Genomic DNA, 19,477 nt, shown 5'->3' on the forward strand with positions numbered 1-19,477 from the left:
GGAGTGTTTTGGATCAATGGTTTGTAAATTGTGGCTAAAGGTTTCAAGCCAGGTATCTTGGTGATGACGTGTATATAAATGCTGGCTATGGATAGTTTAACTTTCCATGAACATCTACATTTCTATTTCCCTAAAATCTCCATAATAGTTAGGGGAGCTTCCGAGTTTTACTTTTGACATGATACAATTTTATTTAAATGATTACCAATTGATATAAAGATAAAAGAGATTTATGAGTGCATCTTTAAGAAATGATAACCATATGATTGCCTGTTAAAGTTTCCCTCAGTCCTCAGTCACAGTGAAGGGAAAAAGAAGAAGAAGAAAAAAAAATGGAATTTCTAAATTTAACAGATTACATTTTCTGATGAATGAAATCTGGAACTGGACCAGGCTTTAGCATTTCAAAAACAAAACCAATTAATCAGATTGCGGCTGTAGTGTGCAGCTCCTAGATGTATTAAAATTCCATCTCTGAGACTATTTTAAATGGATCAGCCTGCCAAAATTAGGATGAGTGGCTGCACTGAACAGTTTGAGGTTTCATAATGCACTAATGCACTGCGGAAATCACTTTGGAAACAGTATTACAGTTATACTGCAATTAACAACTTGAATTACATACGTGCACAAATGGCTTGGATGTAAGTATTGTCTTTAATATCATTTAAAATCATTTTTACATTTGTAGCATTTTCAGTTTTGACACTGAAACATTGTCTGTTGGCTATGGTGAATCCCTGTGTTACTATCAAGTTCCAGTCACTATAAAGAAGCTGTAACTGAAACAGCAGCTGTACCTGCTTGCCTAACACCTGAAGTATTTCAAAGGACAGATTCATTTTTAATGCTGCCACCTTCGCTCATTCATTAATTTTACGCATCTCCCAGTGACAAACAAAGCCCAAGCACTTCTCCTCTGAAATTATCTGTGTGTCTCCCTTGCCTGTCGCACATACCTTTCATGGGAGCTCTTCCTATTTGTACATTAATTCAGACGAGGTATCTAACTTCAGAGGGGCGTTTCTTCTTTCTTCCTTTCAGGATAACTAACTTTGTATCCTTTCAGATTGCATTACCTTGATTGCTCATATGCAAAGCTCAGTGGGCTGTTGTATAAATTGTAATGACCTTCAGGTAGCAATGATCATGTGGAATAAGAACTAGGGAATTTTTGCTTTTGAAATATCAACCAGAACCTCTCTAGCCCTGGAGGACTTTCTTTCTTCTCAGCTTATGAATTCCTTTGAGCACCTCTAATTTCATTCTGCTTCATGCTTTTCCATCCATCTTCCAAATTATTCCTTTTATCAATGTTTACATCTGTTGGTGAGGGTTGCATTTTAGTGGGGCTTCCCTGCATACATCTCAAAGCACGTTTATAAGCAACTCATTTACAAAAATACTATCCCCACCCCCCCTCGGTTCAGGTTTGACTGGGCCGGTTAGATAAGATGTGATATGGATTTAAAAAAGGAAAACAATACCCAAACCAAGAGTGGAAATACTATGGAGTAAAACTCATAGTCATAGTCTGTCTCCTTTTTCAATAAAGTCAAATCACGCATTGTGTGAAAGTTGAGAAGCACATCAAAAAATTGATAAGCATCTTCCAAAACTTTATTCCAAAAAGACATTAGCTCATAAAATGTCTAGTTGTGTTTATGAAATCTTAGACCTTTACATTTACAAATCCCTCATATTAAACCCAGATAATAAAAAATTCATCAGGTTATTTTGAAAGTGCGTGACTTTATGGATGACACTTCTCAGCCTGGAAGAATGAACAAAACAACCATTGCCAAAAGGCTAACACAGGCATAGGTTCTGGGCTCCCTCTGAATTGTTCTCTTTTGTTTCATACCCCGTTGTCTTTATGGTTCACCAGTGCATAATAATTATACGAGGTACTGCACCTGATTTAGATTTGAACAGTCTGCCTTTCGAGTTGAGTTTTTCCATGAGTTTTAATGTTGCTGCAATATTTAGGTTACTCCATGGAACTCATACTATGGCCATTTACATTTGTGCATTTCGAATGCGTGATTGATCTCCTCCACTGTGTCTTCAACTTTAATTTCATTTTTGGGAAAAATAAGAAGTCACAGGAAGACAAATCTTCCAAGTGATGAGCAGAGACTGTGTTATTGTGGCCAATAAAACCCCGCGTTTTCCTTGCCCTGCAGCCAGCCATAGGCTGTACAGTATATAAAAGACAGACCAAGTCACAGTCATGTCACCCACTCATTTCTGGTTGTATTTTGAAGCCTCTGGTGTTTCATTTTGGCTGTTGCCACATTGTTTGTTTTTGTTTGTATTTTCTGAGCTAGAAGTTACCATATGGGGATCAGGTAATGCTAACAAGTCTTATTAATAATCTGTATTCATAAACTGTATGGGTGCATTGCACAGACATACCTACCCCCCACAAAGCAAGCAGCTCTGGCCCGGATCTGGTGTGAAGCTGGCACTGCTGGCTGACTTCTGGCATGGTAAGTGGTATGTCATTCAGATATGGGCCAGGCCTGGCATAGATGGCACTGTTTATGTGATGGCATGCCACATCTGGCCTGATTGTGGTTTGGTTTATGTGGCCCAGGCTCATAGAAAACAGGTCTGGCCCAGATCCGGCATCAAGCTGGCACTTGTGACTAACTGGTGTGGGCAATGATGGCGCTATTTATGTTCCTATTTTCCTATTTTAGTTAGAAGACCCAAATGCCATGTTCCAATAATATATTGCTATGATAGCCAACGTTTCAAATGGAAGTGTGATAGGTTTGTGAGTGTACACTTTATCGAAAACCGAGTGAGGGTTTACTCATGTCTACCACTGGGTGGTTGTAGCTCAGGAGATCGAGCAGGTCACCTACTGATCAGAAGGTTAGTGGTTCGATCCCTGGCTCCTCCAGTCTACATGTCAAGAGTGTGACTGTGTATGAATGTAGTTAGGAAGCACTCAGTTTAGAGAAAGTGTGTGATTGGGTGAATGTGGCATGCTGTATATAGCACTTTGAGTAATCTGGGAGAGTAGAAAAGTGCTATGTAAGAATCAGTCCATTCTCTGTTTGAACAGAGTTTTGTCATGTTACTTTTGCACTGTTATGTTCTGGCACATGTTGTTATCGCATGGCTTGATTAATGTACACATCAGGCTCACATCTGGGGCCAGAGCTGAAACTGTTATGGGCCAGCACAGGGCCAGTGTGTCTGCAACTGGCCTTGTGCTGGCCCATGTGTGGGCCACTTCTTGCAAACCAGATCTGGGCCACCAAAGAGCCGTCATTCTTTGCGGTATGTGGGCCATGTGTAAGCACATTGTGTGGGCCAGATCCGGGCCATACCAATTTTGCTACCACTAACTAATAGAGATGATGGTAAGATACTCTTGTAACAGAGTTAAATTCTGCAATTTTATTCACTAATACTGAGTCACAAGACTCTTCAATAGTATTCACAACACAGCGAGTCATGTTTCTCAGATAATTCCTTCAACAATGCTCCATAAGGCACCAACACCACAAACAAATGGGCAATGGTTAGAAGAAGTAAGGCCTAGGAAAAAAACCCCACCTACCAAACAGTTGTTACAAACAGTGATACCAACGCTGTTATGTCGAGCACTTTGGAGTTTATAGGAACTGATCTGCTCTTGGAGCCAGCCTCATGTAGCTTGTGACATTAAAGTTTAAGTCTTATAGAGTCTAAAACCATGGAATCAATTCAAATTACACACTGAATGCTGGATGGATAGCACTCTCCTGACTGCACGTTTCACATCACAAAAAAGCTATGGTTTGGTCTGATGACAACAAACTCTTGATCAGCAGCGTTGATCACTGGAGCACTAAGCGAGCAATCTAAAATTAGCACATGAATTTTGTCCAGGGGTGCACGGGAAGATGACCTTGAAGGTTACAATATTTTCACTGGTCCAGTCTTAGAATATTACAATCACACCTGGAATTGAATACAACAAAAATATGGTTGTACCTTACTGCTGGTTGTTGTTTTCCATTGGTTTGATCCTGAGATTTTGCCTGCTTTTCTGGGAATTACTCTCTCTCGCTCTCCCTTGTTATCTCTCCTTTTTAAAAAACATTAATTCTACCTGACCTGCTGTTGCTTTTATCACAATCTCCCACATTTGTCTTTGTTTTTTGGGCAATTTGCAACGTACCGTTGTGCTATTTCTCAGAGTACTCCATCTTGATGTTGGCTAGTAATTAAATACGGATCATAAAGTGCGTTATTAGCACAGGGGGGAGAAAAAACACAGTATGGCTACATTTGGATAACAGTGGGGCTTTTTGGTACAGTTAAGGCAGGATAAAAGCCTGCACCAAATCAGTCAAAGTCAGTTAATAGCGAAGGGAAGTAATAAAGGCAAAGCTAAAAAAAAAATGGAGGTGGAGGAGAGGATGAGTCTAGATATCTCTATCTCTTTCTCTTTCGTGCGCAGGCACGCACGCACGCACGCACGCACGCACGCACACACACACACACACACACACAAACACACACGGGAACAGATACAGTGAACAAGCTGTCAGGTTCCTGGCTAATGGGACTAAATTGTGTCGCAGCATAGACGAGAACAAACAGAGAGTGAGAGGTAGAGAGAGAAAGAGGCAGTGGGGGTTGTGGCTGATTAAAGCACGGTGGAGCAGTTATTGAATTTACAGAGAAATTCTCCAGTGCCATGAACACAAACAGCTACCAAGGGGATTGGTGCCATTCAGGGAACAAGTGCCACCATTCATATATCACGAGTGCAGACGCTGAAAAGATTCCAGTCTCATAGATTCAGATCTCACATGTGTCAGACATGATTGTAATATACCACCGTCCTGTCATCAAGTCTAATTTTGCCGTGTAAAAAGGAACATTTGCACAAACTTCCTTTACAAACTCTGACATAGTTGCTAGCATTTTAACTTTGGTTATCGGACATCTTTATGACCACAAACAAGTTGGACTCAACAGGAAAAGAAATAGCTCTTTGTACCTTTAAAGGGAAACACTGGTGCTACATTTTTCTTCTTGTCAGTAATCCGGACGGCTCGTGGCTCCAAGCCTGACACACTCAGACGTTCACTTTTTAAAAAGGACTCTCAGAAAAACAAGTTCAGTCACAAAAAGCTGAACAATAGTTTTTATTTATTATTATTATTTCTTCCAATTCTTGAACCTGTGGAAAATTTTCTGTATTCTGTATTTTCTGTATTCATTTGTAGTAAAGCATCAGTCCAAAGTGTCCAAAGTGTACTATTGTACATTTTCTTTCTAAACTTCCATGTCACCTTGAAAAATCTCCAATGGTGCATTGAGCAGGCAAACCACTGGGCTTCAAAACACCTGGTACCCTGAAATCTATATGACCTCCAGACTCTATAAAAAAATCTATGAATTCTCTTAGTGTGCCTAATATAATTTATACCCTGGATATTTTATGAAAGAAATTTTGCGAGTCAGGGCAATTGAAGCAGCAAGAAGGATCTCACTTGGAGCTGGACATAACGGTCAAAGCTAACTGATCCATCATGTGCTGCTTCATGAAAGGAAAGCAGTGGTAACCTCCATGAAGCAGTGAGGCTGGGGGTTGTGAATGAAGAAAATACATGCTAGGAGCCCTCTTCACACTCCTTTAGCACTTTAGTTGTGCAACACTTCTGAATCAACTGCTTCACTGGAGCACAGCTGCAGGCCTGAGAAAGCCATATGTAAGACTTTCAAGTTCATCTAATGCTACACAGAACTGCAATTAAGATTAGTGTAACACCCTAAATAGACACAATTGCATATAAAGCAGCAGTCTCTCTCCAAGCATGACTTAAGATGTTATGAAAGCTAACAGGACAAAAATGCATTTAGAGAAATAATTTGATATTCTGGGAAATGTGCTTATCCTTGCAAAAGCAGTGTCATGCCTGCAAACTCATTGTAAAGCTAAAGCCAGCAGTGTATAGATGGTTTAGCTTTCTGTACAACAGGAGCAGGTGCATTGCTTGTTAATATTATACCCAAACAAAATTTAAAAATAAATTTTTGTTTTAGATGAAATTGCAAACTGTGTGTAATGACATAATTGAGACACGCGGTGCTGGCAGGTTAATCCTTACTCCCACATGAGCTTAATCAAAAGACATAAAACATGGAACTGTCAGAACATGCATCTGTCCAAAGGTCTGCTAATACACCACCTCCAAAGATTGCTTATTAATTTGTTAAATCAATGAGTTTGAGTCAGGAGTATGTGTTTCTTAGAGTACAAGAAAGGAGGCATCTCATCTACCCACTGCCCAGTTATCCTGTACTCACAGTGCACTTAACAAACCAGGCCTGAGTACACTTCTCAGACCTAAGTCCTGTCTCTCTTTGCACCCACACACACGCTTCTGAAAAAAGTTTTTGTTTTTTGTTTTGTAAGTCACAGTGATGTTCATGACATTATGCATTTTGTGGCTTAATGGGGGCATTTTCTGGAAGTAATGCTGTCTTCTTACAAAAGTTACAGATTTTTTTTAACAACCTAGCACCGCAGTTTTGATGGAGGCAGTTTTTTCATTTTGAGGAAGCATTGGCGCTACAGGTGTGTGCAAGGTTAGCAATCAGAGTACTGTATGCTATACCCGAGACCAACTAAATGCTTAACTGCTGAATGCTCACCCATCCTTTGGCCCTTTATGCAGCTACTAGTTAAATCAACTAGACTTTGGGGGCCAAACACTTGGAAACACCAGTGTTTCTAGTGCTTTCAGTGTCCTGCATTAGGTCACACTAATAGACCCTGTATGGTCATGCATTCCATTAAGTATATTTTGTCTTAAGTTTGTTTTCCGTTTGCCAAAACTAATAATATATCCACCATATGGACAGAAGTACAGTTTTGGAATTCAGGTGATTTCAGTCCCATTGGCACAAGTGTATTAAATCAAGCGCTTAGATATTTAGTTTGGCTTTACAAACAATGGTGAAAAAGTGAGTTGTTCTAAAGAGCTACCTAAGTTACAGTTAACGTTCTCTACTGGCATTCTCTACTGGTCAAACCTCCACTAGCATTAACATCAGCACAAAAACCGTGTGCCAGGAGCTTCATGGCGTGGGTTTCAGTTGCTGACAAGGTCCTGTAAGTTATATTGTTTGCTTACTATGGAGGTCACTTGTTAACCAAGCCAGTTCGCTAGTGTTAGCATTAGCTGATAACCTCCACCCTCTCACACACCACACATATGGTCACATCTAGTTTTAAAAGACTAAGATGGCAAAGACAAAAATAACAGACTCTAGATTTCAAGACATGAATCCAAAAACTAATGTGTGAAATCAAGAGTAGCTTTCAGAAAGTAACGCATAAAACACAAGAGCTCAATTTGTCAACTTCATGCAACTCTCAGCAGGAAAACCATAAAATGTCAAACTACACCTGAATAAGTTAATAATCTGCTCATTTTGATATGTGGGTTCAAATGACTAGGGTACAAGTGAAACATCAGTAAAGTAATTTGATTCTGTGTCTTCCAGGTGTTCTGGTAAAACTCTTATAAGCATATGAAAGAAAGAACAAACACTTTCATTAGTTTTACAAGATGATTGCATTCTGCCCAGCAAAAATCAGGTTTAGACTGACAAAGCACAGTTTTGTAGCACTGATTCAGTTTAAGGAAGGCCCCTAAGTCATTCTGCATCTGAGTCAGCACTGCTGGAGTTTGAGAAATATGGTCCAAGTAAGAGAGCTGCTGCAGAATGTGTGACCCCTTCATATGGTCATATACATATTCATAAGTTTTTGATTTATTTTTCATACTAGTCTTCAAAGCATCCCGAATGTCCCTCTGTGAATCTCACTTTCTCCTCTACGCCTGCCTGTCTGCTTAATTTATCTGGAATACATTAAATTCAACATTTCAGACATTTATTAATGTCTCTGTTAGGAATAAAGTATGGCTCTGCTTTTTCAGTGTCATGGTCCTGAGTCCTTACTGAGTGATTTTGTGTTTAGTGTATTTAGTATTTATTTATTTATTGTCATTGTCAAGAACAATGAAATTGCGTGTATTTATTGATGTTATTATTATTATTTATGGGCTGTTTTGGGATGGTTTGCGTTTTGGGGTTTTGGATACTGGGTTTCTGGCTTTGTGCTCCCCCTGTTGGTCCCTGGTGTTAGTGTTCCCCTGTCTGTCAGGCCCAGCTGTGTCTCCCACTGTGTGATTTCCCAGTGTCCCTCTGTGTATTTATAGTGTGTGTCTGCCTCTGTTCCTGGTTGCGTCGTCTGTGTTCATCCTCTGTGTCACCCTGCGTGCTCTTCCTGCTGTCCTCCCTTCATGTTCAGGTTTGCTACTCTTTGGTTTAGTTTCTCCCAGTTTAGTTCATCCTTAGTTCTGTTTTGCCATCCCCACTTTATGTTCGGTATTCTTAATAAATCACCCTCACATCTGAATAAGCGCTGCATTTGAGTCGTCCTTCCACACATCACACGGCTGCTGCCCCAGTCATGACACTCAGCTTGGAACTTTTGCTTCCTGATCCCCTTCTTTCTGCTTCTTGTTTGTAATCCTTACAAACTTACTTTCCCAGTGCTAGCTTGCATAATGATCTGGTAATTGATTTTGAATCTTCTCTCCCTTTTCACCCTTTTCCCTGTCTTGTGATCTGTGTTTGTGAATGGTAGGGCTGCCTTCAGCTCTCCCAGCATTTCTCCAATTAGAGTACACATCTGTTGGTCATCAGCACATTATTCTGCAGCATATCTGCCCTCTCCTGCTATTGTCTGACAAATCGTTGTGCCAGTTGCAGTAGTTTTGCTGGTGCTAGTGATTTGCACGGTTTAGTTTGCTCCACGTATCTTTTGTTCTGATCCAATTTTTTCTCTGTTTAGACCTGCCCAGCATGGGTCAAGCGTCCAACCTTTGGCTCCACTCCACACTTATACTCCCTCAGCCATTAGTCAATTCTGTCTTCCTTTCTGCCTGCCTGCCAGCTCTGCCCGTCCTGCTCTCCATTCCCGAGCCATCCCAGCCTGTTAGCTCCATCTCCAATGATGCATCTTGTCCTCACCCAACTACTTAAGTTTTCTGATTAAAATCCTGTTTTGAATCATAGCCAAACAGAGTCAGTTTATCTTGCTTTTTATTTCCAGAAATACTTATTCAACATGACACTTATGACTTAAGTAAATATGTTAAAAAACAAACAAACAAACTGGCAGATATGATGAATAACTATAGGACGCATCCTTTTAGCCCTGAAAGCTGCATGGCTCCATACAGTGGGGCAAAAAAGTATTTAGTCAGCCACCGATTGTGCAAGTTCCCCCACTTAAAATGATGACAGAGGTCAGTAATTTGCACCAGAGGTACACTTCAACTGTGAGAGACAGAATGTGAAAAAAAAATCCATGAATCCACATGGTAGGATTTGTAAAGAATTTATTCGTAAATTAGGGTGGAAAATAAGTATTTGGTCACCTCAAACAAGGAAAATCTCTGGCTCTCACAGACCTGTAACGTCTTCTGTAAGAAGCTTTTCTGTCCCCCACTCGTTACCTGTATGAATGGCACCTGTTTGAACTCATCATCTGTATAAAAGACACCTGTCCACAGCCTCAAACAGTCAGACTCCAAACTCCGCCATGGCCAAGACCAAAGAGCTTTCGAAGGACACCAGGAAAAGTATTGTAGACCTGCACCAGACTGGGAAGAGTGAATCTACAATAGGCAAGCAGCTTGGTGTGAAAAAATCAACTGTGGGAGCAATCATCAGAAAATGGAAGACATACAAGACCACTGATAATCTCCCTCGATCTGGGGCTCCACGCAAGATCTCATCCCGTGGGGTCAAAATGATCATGAGAACGGTGAGCAAAGATCCCAGAACCACACGGGGGGACCTGGTGAATGACCTGCAGAGAGCTGGGACCAAAGTAACAAAGGTCACCATCAGTAACACACTACAACGGCAGGGAATCAAATCCCGCAGTGCCAGACGTGTTCCGCTGCTGAAGCCAGTGCATGTCCAGGCCCGTCTGAAGTTTGCCAGAGAGCACATGGATGATACAGCAGAGGATTGGGAGAATGTCATGTGGTCAGATGAAACCAAAGTAGAACTTTTTGGTATAAACTCAACTCGTCGTGTTTGGAGGAAGAAGAATACTGAGTTGCATCCCAAGAACACCATACCTACTGTGAAGCATGGGGGTGGAAACATCATGCTATGGGGCTGTTTTTCTGCCAAGGGGACAGGACGACTGATCCGTGTTAAGGACAGAATGAATGGGGCCATGTATCGTGAGATTTTGAGCCAAAACCTCCTTCCATCAGTGAGAACTTTGAAGATGAAACGAGGCTGGGTCTTCCAACATGACAATGATCCAAAACACACCGCCCGGGCAACAAAGGAGTGGCTCCGTAAGAAGCATTTGAAAGTCCTGGAGTGGCCTAGCCAGTCTCCAGACCTCAACCCCATAGAAAATCTGTGACGGGAGTTGAAAGTCCGTGTTGCTCGGCGACAGCCCCAAAACATCACTGCTCTCGAGAAGATCTGCATGGAGGAATGGGCCAAAATACCAGCTACTGTGTGTGCAAACCTGGTAAAGACCTATAGTAAATGTTTGACCTCTGTTATTGCCAACAAAGGTTATGTTACAAAGTATTGAGTTGTATTTTTGTTATTGACCAAATACTTATTTTCCACCCTGATTTACGAATAAATTCTTTACAAATCCTACCATGTGGATTCATGGATTATTTTTTTCACATTCTGTCTCTCACAGTTGAAGTGTACCTCTGGTGCAAATTACTGACCTCTGTCATCATTTTAGGTGGGGGAACTTGCACAATTGGTGGCTGACTAAATACTTTTTTGCCCCACTGTATATGGAAATGTCAATCAGTTAATTCACCTTTTAGTTGGATTTCAATTAAATCTCGATCAGACAGAGGATAAACATTGCTCAGCATCATTCAATAATTTAATAGAATTAATTCATCTTTTTTTTAAACAAGCAAAAAGTGAAACGAGCAAATCTGTCTGTTAACTCAGACTGAACTCAGTGACTGCATTCATCTGACATTTTATTAGAAGAAGAAGAAACCCATAATATTTGCTCTTTCTTGATTACATGTGTTTAATGTATTTATTATTCTAATAATCATCATTATTATCATTATTATTACACATCAGGTCACCTTATTTAATTATTTAACATAAGTGAAATCAGGAAACAGTTAAAACAGGAACAACTCACATTTTTACATTAAACCAACTTAAAATGATTGACAATGTATTAAGTTTAGCACAACCAGCATTTTTACATTGTTACCCTTATATTGAAACACTAACACAACATTATGTCCAGGCAGCCATGGCTGTTAGAGGTTTCTGGCACAAATTCACCTGCTGCCAATGTGCACAGTAGACAGGATGAAGTTGTTCTTTAGACTTCTTTTAAGATTAGGCTTAAAAGAAGAACTTTCCTTTTTGCTAAAGCATATAGTTAGGGCTGGATCAGGTGACCCTGAACCCCCCCTTAGTAATGCTGCAATAGGTGTATAGAATCGTACTTGTTATTAAGCTCTGTCTCTCTTCCACAGCATGTCTTCTATCCTGTCTTCCTTCTCTCATCCCAACTGGTTGCAGCTGATGGCCCCGCCCCTCCCTGAGCCTGGTTCTGCCGGAGGTTTCTTCCTGTTAAAAGGGAGTTTTTCCTTCCCACTGTCGCCAAAGTGCTTGGTCATAGGGGGCCATTTGATTATTGTTTTTTTTCTTTGTATGCATTATTGTAGGGTCTGCCTTACAATATAAAGTGCCTTGAGGCGACTGTTCTTTAGATTTAGATTTATTTAAATAAAATTGAATTGAATTGAAATGAACTTCAAGTGTTGCTGGAACTCTGATCACAGTTCTTGGTCCCCGACTTTTTCCCACCAGGAGGCTAACCTTTATGGTTTTGAGAGTCTCCTCTGGTGAAACACTTCTGTGATTCTCTCAGTTGGGTCAAGATGACAATAACAATAATACTGTTAAAATGACTCTTGGTTTAATGTTGGTGGGAGGTCAGTATTGTGCGTGTTAGCTGCCCAGCATGACTGCATTCATGTGATATTTTATTAGAAAATGAAACCTATAAGAGTGGGTTTTTGCTCTTTCCTGAGTGCATGTGGTTAATTTATTATTTTATTTAGTTGAATAACCTGTGCAAAGATATTCTGCGCAGTCAATAAATCTCGGGTAAAAAACACAACACATTCATGCTATTTGTGCTAGAAAGACCTCATAAACCTGCACCTGTGTTCTCTGATCCAGCCTATCTACTTTCTTATTCCCTTTTTTTAACACCTTTAAGCTGCGTCTCTATCCCACTCCTTTACACTTCCATTTTTAGATTTCATTGGCTCTGGCTTCTTCTGTTTTTATTGCATCTCTTGTCTTTTTTCACATGCCACTTGGGGATCAAAAGACAGTGTATGTGATTGAGTTACCTACTTCTCATAACAGCTCATTGTCAGCCAGCCACTCACTGCTGACAAGTATCCACTACAAATAAAATGCACATGCTAATTCAGCTCCCCAACTGCAATGTCAAATTATCTTTACATCTCTCATGTAGTACGTGATCCTATTATGATCCCCTTTGTGCCGATACAACTCACGGAGGTGTCTTTGTGCTGAGAGGAGGCGTGATTGCTTTGATAGAACAGTGAATGGGCAGGGGAGATGATGGGTAATAAAATCTTTCTCCAGGAGGAAAATAGAAGTTATAGGTGGAGGGGTGAAATTATGTAAAGGTGAAGTGGAGCATGACCTTGTTATGAAAAACTGCTGTTAAGATGCAAGAGAGGTGTACCACAGAGAGTCTGAGTGTTCACAAGGTGATGGTATACTCAGCTGTAAAGCAAGAAGAAACAGTTGAGGAGAGGCAGCGAATGGTGGTGGTAGAAAAATTAAGGGAAATTCGCATTCCATTTCATTTTCATTACACTTGCCATGTCTTTATTCGAGTCTCGGAACAAAAGGCCAGGTTTATTAGAACCTCATTTCAGAAGCTTTCTGTGTCTAGAGACGTATTTATCAAACAGATCCAATAGACTGTAATGCCCAGTTTACATGTAATCAGTTAAGTGTGTCTAAGATTGGATGCAAACAACAGGAGGAATTTTAATGCGTTTGGTTGGTGGAACATTTTGCAGCATTTACTAAGAGGGAGGCAATCTGTGAGGGTCTGATTTTCTGGGAACGATTTCAGCCACAGCTTATGTAACGGACAGCTGTTCTCAGGTGGAGATTATTTATAATAATAGTACTTTAAAAGGGAATACTTTTCCAACATTTCCATCAACATCACATACAAAATGTCTGTTCTTTACTTTCTGAGCAGATCCTGTATTGAAGAAAACCGTGCATATGTAATCAGTACTTATCATTATTCATGAAGTCATACTGCACACATACTGATAGAGAGGCTCGTCATTTGACCAGCAGATTCTTCAAACCCTGAGCAAAGAAATTTGTTCTCCAAGGTAATAAAAAGCAAGGGTGAAGACAGGCATTCTGTTACGCAGGACTGCAGGTAGGGAACCTTCAAAACTCAAACACTTCTTTCCTCTTGGATTACACATTTGTTACATTTTCATATTAGACTAAACGTGTGTGCAAAGGTCCATGCAAGGTCCATGCATTCAGTGGGATCCCACCTCTTTATAAGGCCTCTATTCTACAGACTCTTTGCATGTCGGTTTTGCACTTTGTATTTTGCACAAATGAAAGAAAGAAGGTCTCTTGTTCAGCACAGTGTGCTGTCTCATCTATATACCGTATACAGTTAGAAGCAATCCTGTAAATCTAGTTGTGAATCTACAATGGTCTGACTCCACAGCAGTTTTTACGACTTCATTTTCAGATTAGTTTCCTCAGGAGCTTTTTGTTATTATGTTACAAAGACCCTCTTCTTCAGTATTAGATCGTAAATAACAGGCTTATCACTGATAATCACAACAGTAGGCCCTCTGCTTTTACACAAAGTGTTGATAAGTCTCCATCCTTCCATCCATCCATAATATTTTCACCTGTGAGCACCATGACTGCAGCAGGGGAAAAAGAATTTAAAAAAATGTGCTGAAATGAATGAAAAATGCTCAGTCAGGTTTTTCACTTAATCAAGTGCGCATGTTTTAACTGTTCCTGAAATGAGATCTAAGTATGCTCAGGGTGCTTTCAGCTATTGTGGTCACTCAAAACCTTTTTAATTTACTCAGGCCTAGGGATGGGTATCGAAAACCGGTTCTTGTTGAGAACCGGTTCCCACTGTTTCAATTCCTTGGAATTGTTTGCCATTTTTGCAAACGATTCCCTTATCGATTCCATTCGCCCCGAATGACGTCACCGCGTTGCGGAGCGTCATTTACCTGGCAGGAAACACGGCGCCTAAGCAGCTCAGATGCTCAAAAGTTTGATTATACTTTACGAGAACGGATGACAACAGGGCAACTTGCAATACTTGCAAAGTAGATATTTCATTTAAGAGAGGAAACACTACGAATATGCAAAAGCATTTGCTCACAAAACACGCGATGACCTTAAATGAATGTCATGTTTTTAATTCCGCTCCGGACTCGTGAATCTCAACCCAGCAGCAGCGGTAACGTTTGCACGTCCTCTCCCGTTAATGCGGCAGGTAAATAATCAACTAACAGTGCATATTGTGTTAGCGTGTTCTGCCTTATTACAAAACCTGCCATTACTGTGCATTTAGGTGACCATGATGAGAGAGACAGACAGAGTCTGGCTGGCTCAGATGCTGGCAGTTCTCGCTGCAGTCTACCGTTAGCGTCTCCTTTCAGGCCAGGATAGACGAATGTCACCGAGCAGTGACTTAAGTTTGTGGTAAAAGGCTGCCGCAGCAGATGCCCCCGATTTTCGGTAAGTGAATGTGTTTAATTGTAGGCAGGGACATTACTGGATATTCTTGTGTAATTGCTACTGAATAATTTATGTTATACTTTGTTATTGCTACAGAAGAATATTTATTTTATTATTTTACATTTACAATTTTTTTTCCTGGGGACCCTGTGACACCCCATTGAAGAGCCGTAGGCTGGATCTCTTAAGATCTCACTGTTGGGTTTGTAAGGCCATGTTACTCCTAAATTTCTACCTTGTTCAAAGAGAAGATATAAAAGAAAGTTCTAAGCTATTCAACCTTAGTGTTCTCCTTTTTTAAAAAGAATTGATAAGAGAATCGATAAAGAATCGAATCGTTAAACAGAATCAAAAATGGAATCGGAATCGTGAAAATCTTATCAATACCCATCCCTACTCAGGCCTACAGTCAAAATGTGCATTTGTGTTTGCTTTTGTTTTGTTTTATTTTGCTTTATTATATTTTTGCTGTTTTTACTGTCTTAATACATCATAAACCTACACAGGTTTTTATGTTTTTATCTTCTGTGTTAAGCACATTGACTTTGCAGTTCAAATGCACTATTAAAATAAAATTGCCATTGCATTTTGTAATAGGCTAAACGTGTAGCTAAAGTCAGCTTCATTACTGTCATTTTAATCAGCACATCTAAGAAGTAATTGCGTCGTACTTGGAGTGTATGCTGTGCATTAATCTTTACCGTTCTTTGGGCTCAACTCCATCTTTCAATGCAGTCAGACAGCCCAACACAACACTATTGTTATCCTGATAGTAGCATTCAAACTATTTCCAAGCTGCTGCTCTACACTGCATCAAAGTTGACTGCACAACCACAATAGCATGTGACAAATTTACCATGACTTAACAAATAAGTAAAAAAAACAGTGGCAGTGCTGTGATTTTAAATTTACATTCTAAATTATCACTCGGAGGAAATTAGGTCATTTATATCTATGTCAGAGAGTTCATCCTGATAGCTGAGAAGAAGGCATCACTGTTACTGTGTTTTGTAATGAGGTCAGTGCTTTTGTGAAGTGCAAGAGAAAAGTAGTTGTGGATGAAAGTTTCAATAAAGCACAGTACACGCCACAAGGTCACAAGTTAAAAATGAAACTCAGGATATCTTCTTTAGTAAACAAACTCCAGGTTTCGTTAAAGCATGTATGTTTTTGTAGGTTGATGTAAATGCAGCGTCCTCATTTGGCCATGATGATGTTTAACCGTCAGTTAAACTATGCACACTTTGAACTGAAGAACTGTTTCATTTTCAAAAAATGGTTTAATGTGTCTAAATGTTTGTGAACTGAATGTGAGTTTTCACATTTAAAAGAACTGACTGTGGGTGTACACAAACTCCACACAAATACTCGCACATGTTTGGAAGCTCTGACATGGTGAGATGAAGCATGCGCTGCATTACCACGAGGACTGCACTAGAGTGGTTTCCTAGCCTGTGTGTTAGCACAAACACCATTATCTCATAGGCAAAAATGTCCCAGCTGGACACTGTTTACTTTGCTTTGTAAAGCAGGCCACCAAACAGCCAAATGGATCCTGTTATACAAGGTGATTACCAGTAGCTATTTTTATGTTTAATTGCCTCGCAATGTTATACTGGAATCTATTTTTTAAAGACTGCAAAGTAAGTATGCCTTCATAAAATGTTTCTATTATTTTTCAAGTTTAATTTTCCTGTTTCTTACCTTTGCCTGTTACTTCTCTTTATAATTGCACATTGTTAAGCGTTTTAAAAGTGTTTCCTGGAGCTGCATTTAAATTTCAAATCAGGGCTCTAAAACTTCTCCCTCGCATGTGGATAGTCTCTTATATAATAACCTTTTTTTTGTGTCAGTGGCCATGACAACGGGACAAGTTAGTCAGGGCCCTCGTGGCTACCTAGCAGCAAATTGAGAGCCATAAGTGGCTCGACTGCTGAGGGCAAGAGCGCATTTGTGATTATTACAAAGGTCACCCTTAAACACAGGAAGGCCCTGTGTTAAACTTCCTGAACTTGGGGTATATGTAAACACAAATGCACGAAACATATGCACTGACACACTTACTTTACTTACATACAGATGTATTTATTAAAGAATAGGTGGAAAAAGATAAGATTTACTGGACTGCCCTGGATCCTAGAGGTGCCTCTTCAAGACATTCAAAGAAGTCCAGTTGCTTTCTTTTCCAGGCTCCTAAAACCTGGAAAGGAGAGCAACTGGACTTCTTTGAATGTCCTGAGAACCTACACAGATATGTAACCAATTCAGGTTGTGTGGCTTTAATCACAGATGAAGCAGACTACTAAATGCAGGTAAAAGGGCCCAGATAGTGACGGTTCACCAAACCATCTTCAACCCCAACATGATGCTAAAATGAAAAATGGAATAAAGGACTAAAGGAAGAGGCAGACAAATATAGAAAGATGCAAAAGGTAGGTGGTGCTGGTTAGTTGAGTCACTACCTTGATTAAGACAACTCAACTAAATCCCAGTTGTCTCTCGACAACATAAAAGTGGCAGCACAAGAGTCTTTGTTTCGGTCTTTTAATTGTCCGCACCTTGTAACAAAGTCATAAAGGCCACGATGCCATGCTAAACCGGGACTGATAACATAGTAAATCTTGTACCTGCGAAATTCCTGTCAACATGTTGGCACGCTCATATATTTTTGCCCCCTAAGCACAGGTCACAGCCTTGTTTTATTAATTCATATTTTCACCATCTTCTTTCAGCTGCTTCCTGAATTATCTACCTCTTCTGTATGTCCTCCTTAATGACATCTATGAATCCAATCTGTTGTCTTCCTCTTTTCTCCTGACAGATTCAACTTCACCATCCATTTTATATTTTTCTATACCTTATCTTGATATCTCCAAACCATCTCAGCCTTTCTTCTTTATCTCAAGCAACTTACCCTGACCTGTCCTGCTGCTATACCTCATTTCTAAAACTGTCCACCCTGGATCACTGTCTACAAAGCTCTTCAGCTCTGTCACCTCCAGGTCTCACTACCGTCTTGTAAATCTTCCCTTTCGCTCTTGCTGCTTTCCTTCTGTCACAAACTGTCCTGCCTGCACTCTCTTCTTCACCTCTCTAGTGTACTGCCCATTGCTTTGGATGGTTGAGTGCAGGTTTTTAAGGTAAGTCATACTTTTGATATTTGTTTTTATTGAGTTCAACTTTTACATCAAAGGGCCTTTCCATTGCATCATCAACTGTATAACACTCTGAACTGTTGATCAATTTTGTCAAAATTTTTACAGCTCACAGGTACATGCAATAAATTAATGCATACATTACATGGGGCGCCTCTGTCAGTGCGCCCCAGCGTGGCTGTGGCTACAAGGTAGCTTGCCATCACCAGTGTATGAATGTGTGTGTGAATGGGTGGATGACTGGATGTGTAAAGCGCTTTGGGGTCCTTAGGGACTAGTAAAGCGCTATACAAATACAGGCCATTTACCATTTACATATTAAGTATTAATGTATAAGAATTTCAGAGACATGCTCAGCAGTCATTTTTACTGTTTACTCTTTAAATCTAAGGTCAACCCAGGGACTGAAGCGTTGTCGACACATGCCCGGTGATTGTAATTTATACTTTTAAACTGCATATTTACAGCTTTACACAATGACACAAATAAGTATACATATTCATGTCTCTGTTCATGCTTTTAGTGGTGCATCTGTACAGAACTTAATGGCTCTAACTGGCATAAATTGATTTTTGATATATAAATACACCACATGGAATAGATTTTTCCAGGGGTCATTTGCTGCTTGTTCTAGTGTAAATGTACTGTAACTTTATACCAAAGCCAGTTAAACCCCTCAGCCTGTTTTATAAGCAAGAATCAATGTAGCAAACGACACCATCTAAACAACAGACATATACGAGCACACCTTAGTGAAGGACGTTCTTATGTCTTTGGTTTATACGAGGGAAAATAGGAAAGGGAAAAGTAACTGTGACTACAATAAATCCACATTGCTATAAGAAAGATTGTTTTTGGCTTTTCAGGCATTCATACTTCTCACCCTGTTATCTCTACTTCACTGCAGGCATACATGTGTTGTTTGCGATATGCAATCTTAGCTGGAGTAGTGTGTGACAATGGTGTCAAATATTTGGGTTTCTGTAACGGAAGATGTTGTGATTTATGACTGAATCCGAATACGGCTTGTAAAGAAGATCGTTTTTTCTATGAGTCACTGATTGTTATCACAAACAAAATCCTACTGAATATGCTGCATGTGTCTTGCACTCCTGATATGCCTGCTATTGTCTCTGTGGGTGTTAGATGTTATAAGATAATGTATGACTCTATTTGTTCTTCTGGAGAATACTCGGTGCCCATAAATTATTCGGTTCCAGACAACAAAACACACACATTTTCTGGGAAATAATTCACAAGTTCACACCCATGAGAGAGACATACAGAGCAGGGCTATTTTTAGAGAGCTCTGGCCATGCATAAGCGCTGTCCACTAGTAATTGCATCATATAGGTATGTCATCAGGAACAGAGTAGTGCGGTGTAAGGACGGTATTGCAGCAG

At 40.1% G+C, this 19,477-nt stretch overlaps 1 protein-coding gene across 2 annotated transcripts in view; it reads right to left on the reverse strand.

Moving 5' to 3' along the window:
• necab2 (N-terminal EF-hand calcium binding protein 2) overlaps window positions 1–19,477 on the reverse strand; it is a 138,007-nt gene that overhangs the window by 24,144 nt on the left and 94,386 nt on the right. The window lies entirely within an intron of this gene.

This window comes from Aulonocara sp. 'chitande type north' Nkhata Bay, linkage group LG7, assembly GCF_057382095.1.
Source record: "Aulonocara sp. 'chitande type north' Nkhata Bay isolate Kocher_YH1m ecotype deep benthic linkage group LG7, A_spYH_male_GT1.1, whole genome shotgun sequence".
Taxonomy (NCBI): Eukaryota; Metazoa; Chordata; class Actinopteri; order Cichliformes; family Cichlidae; genus Aulonocara; species Aulonocara sp. 'chitande type north' Nkhata Bay.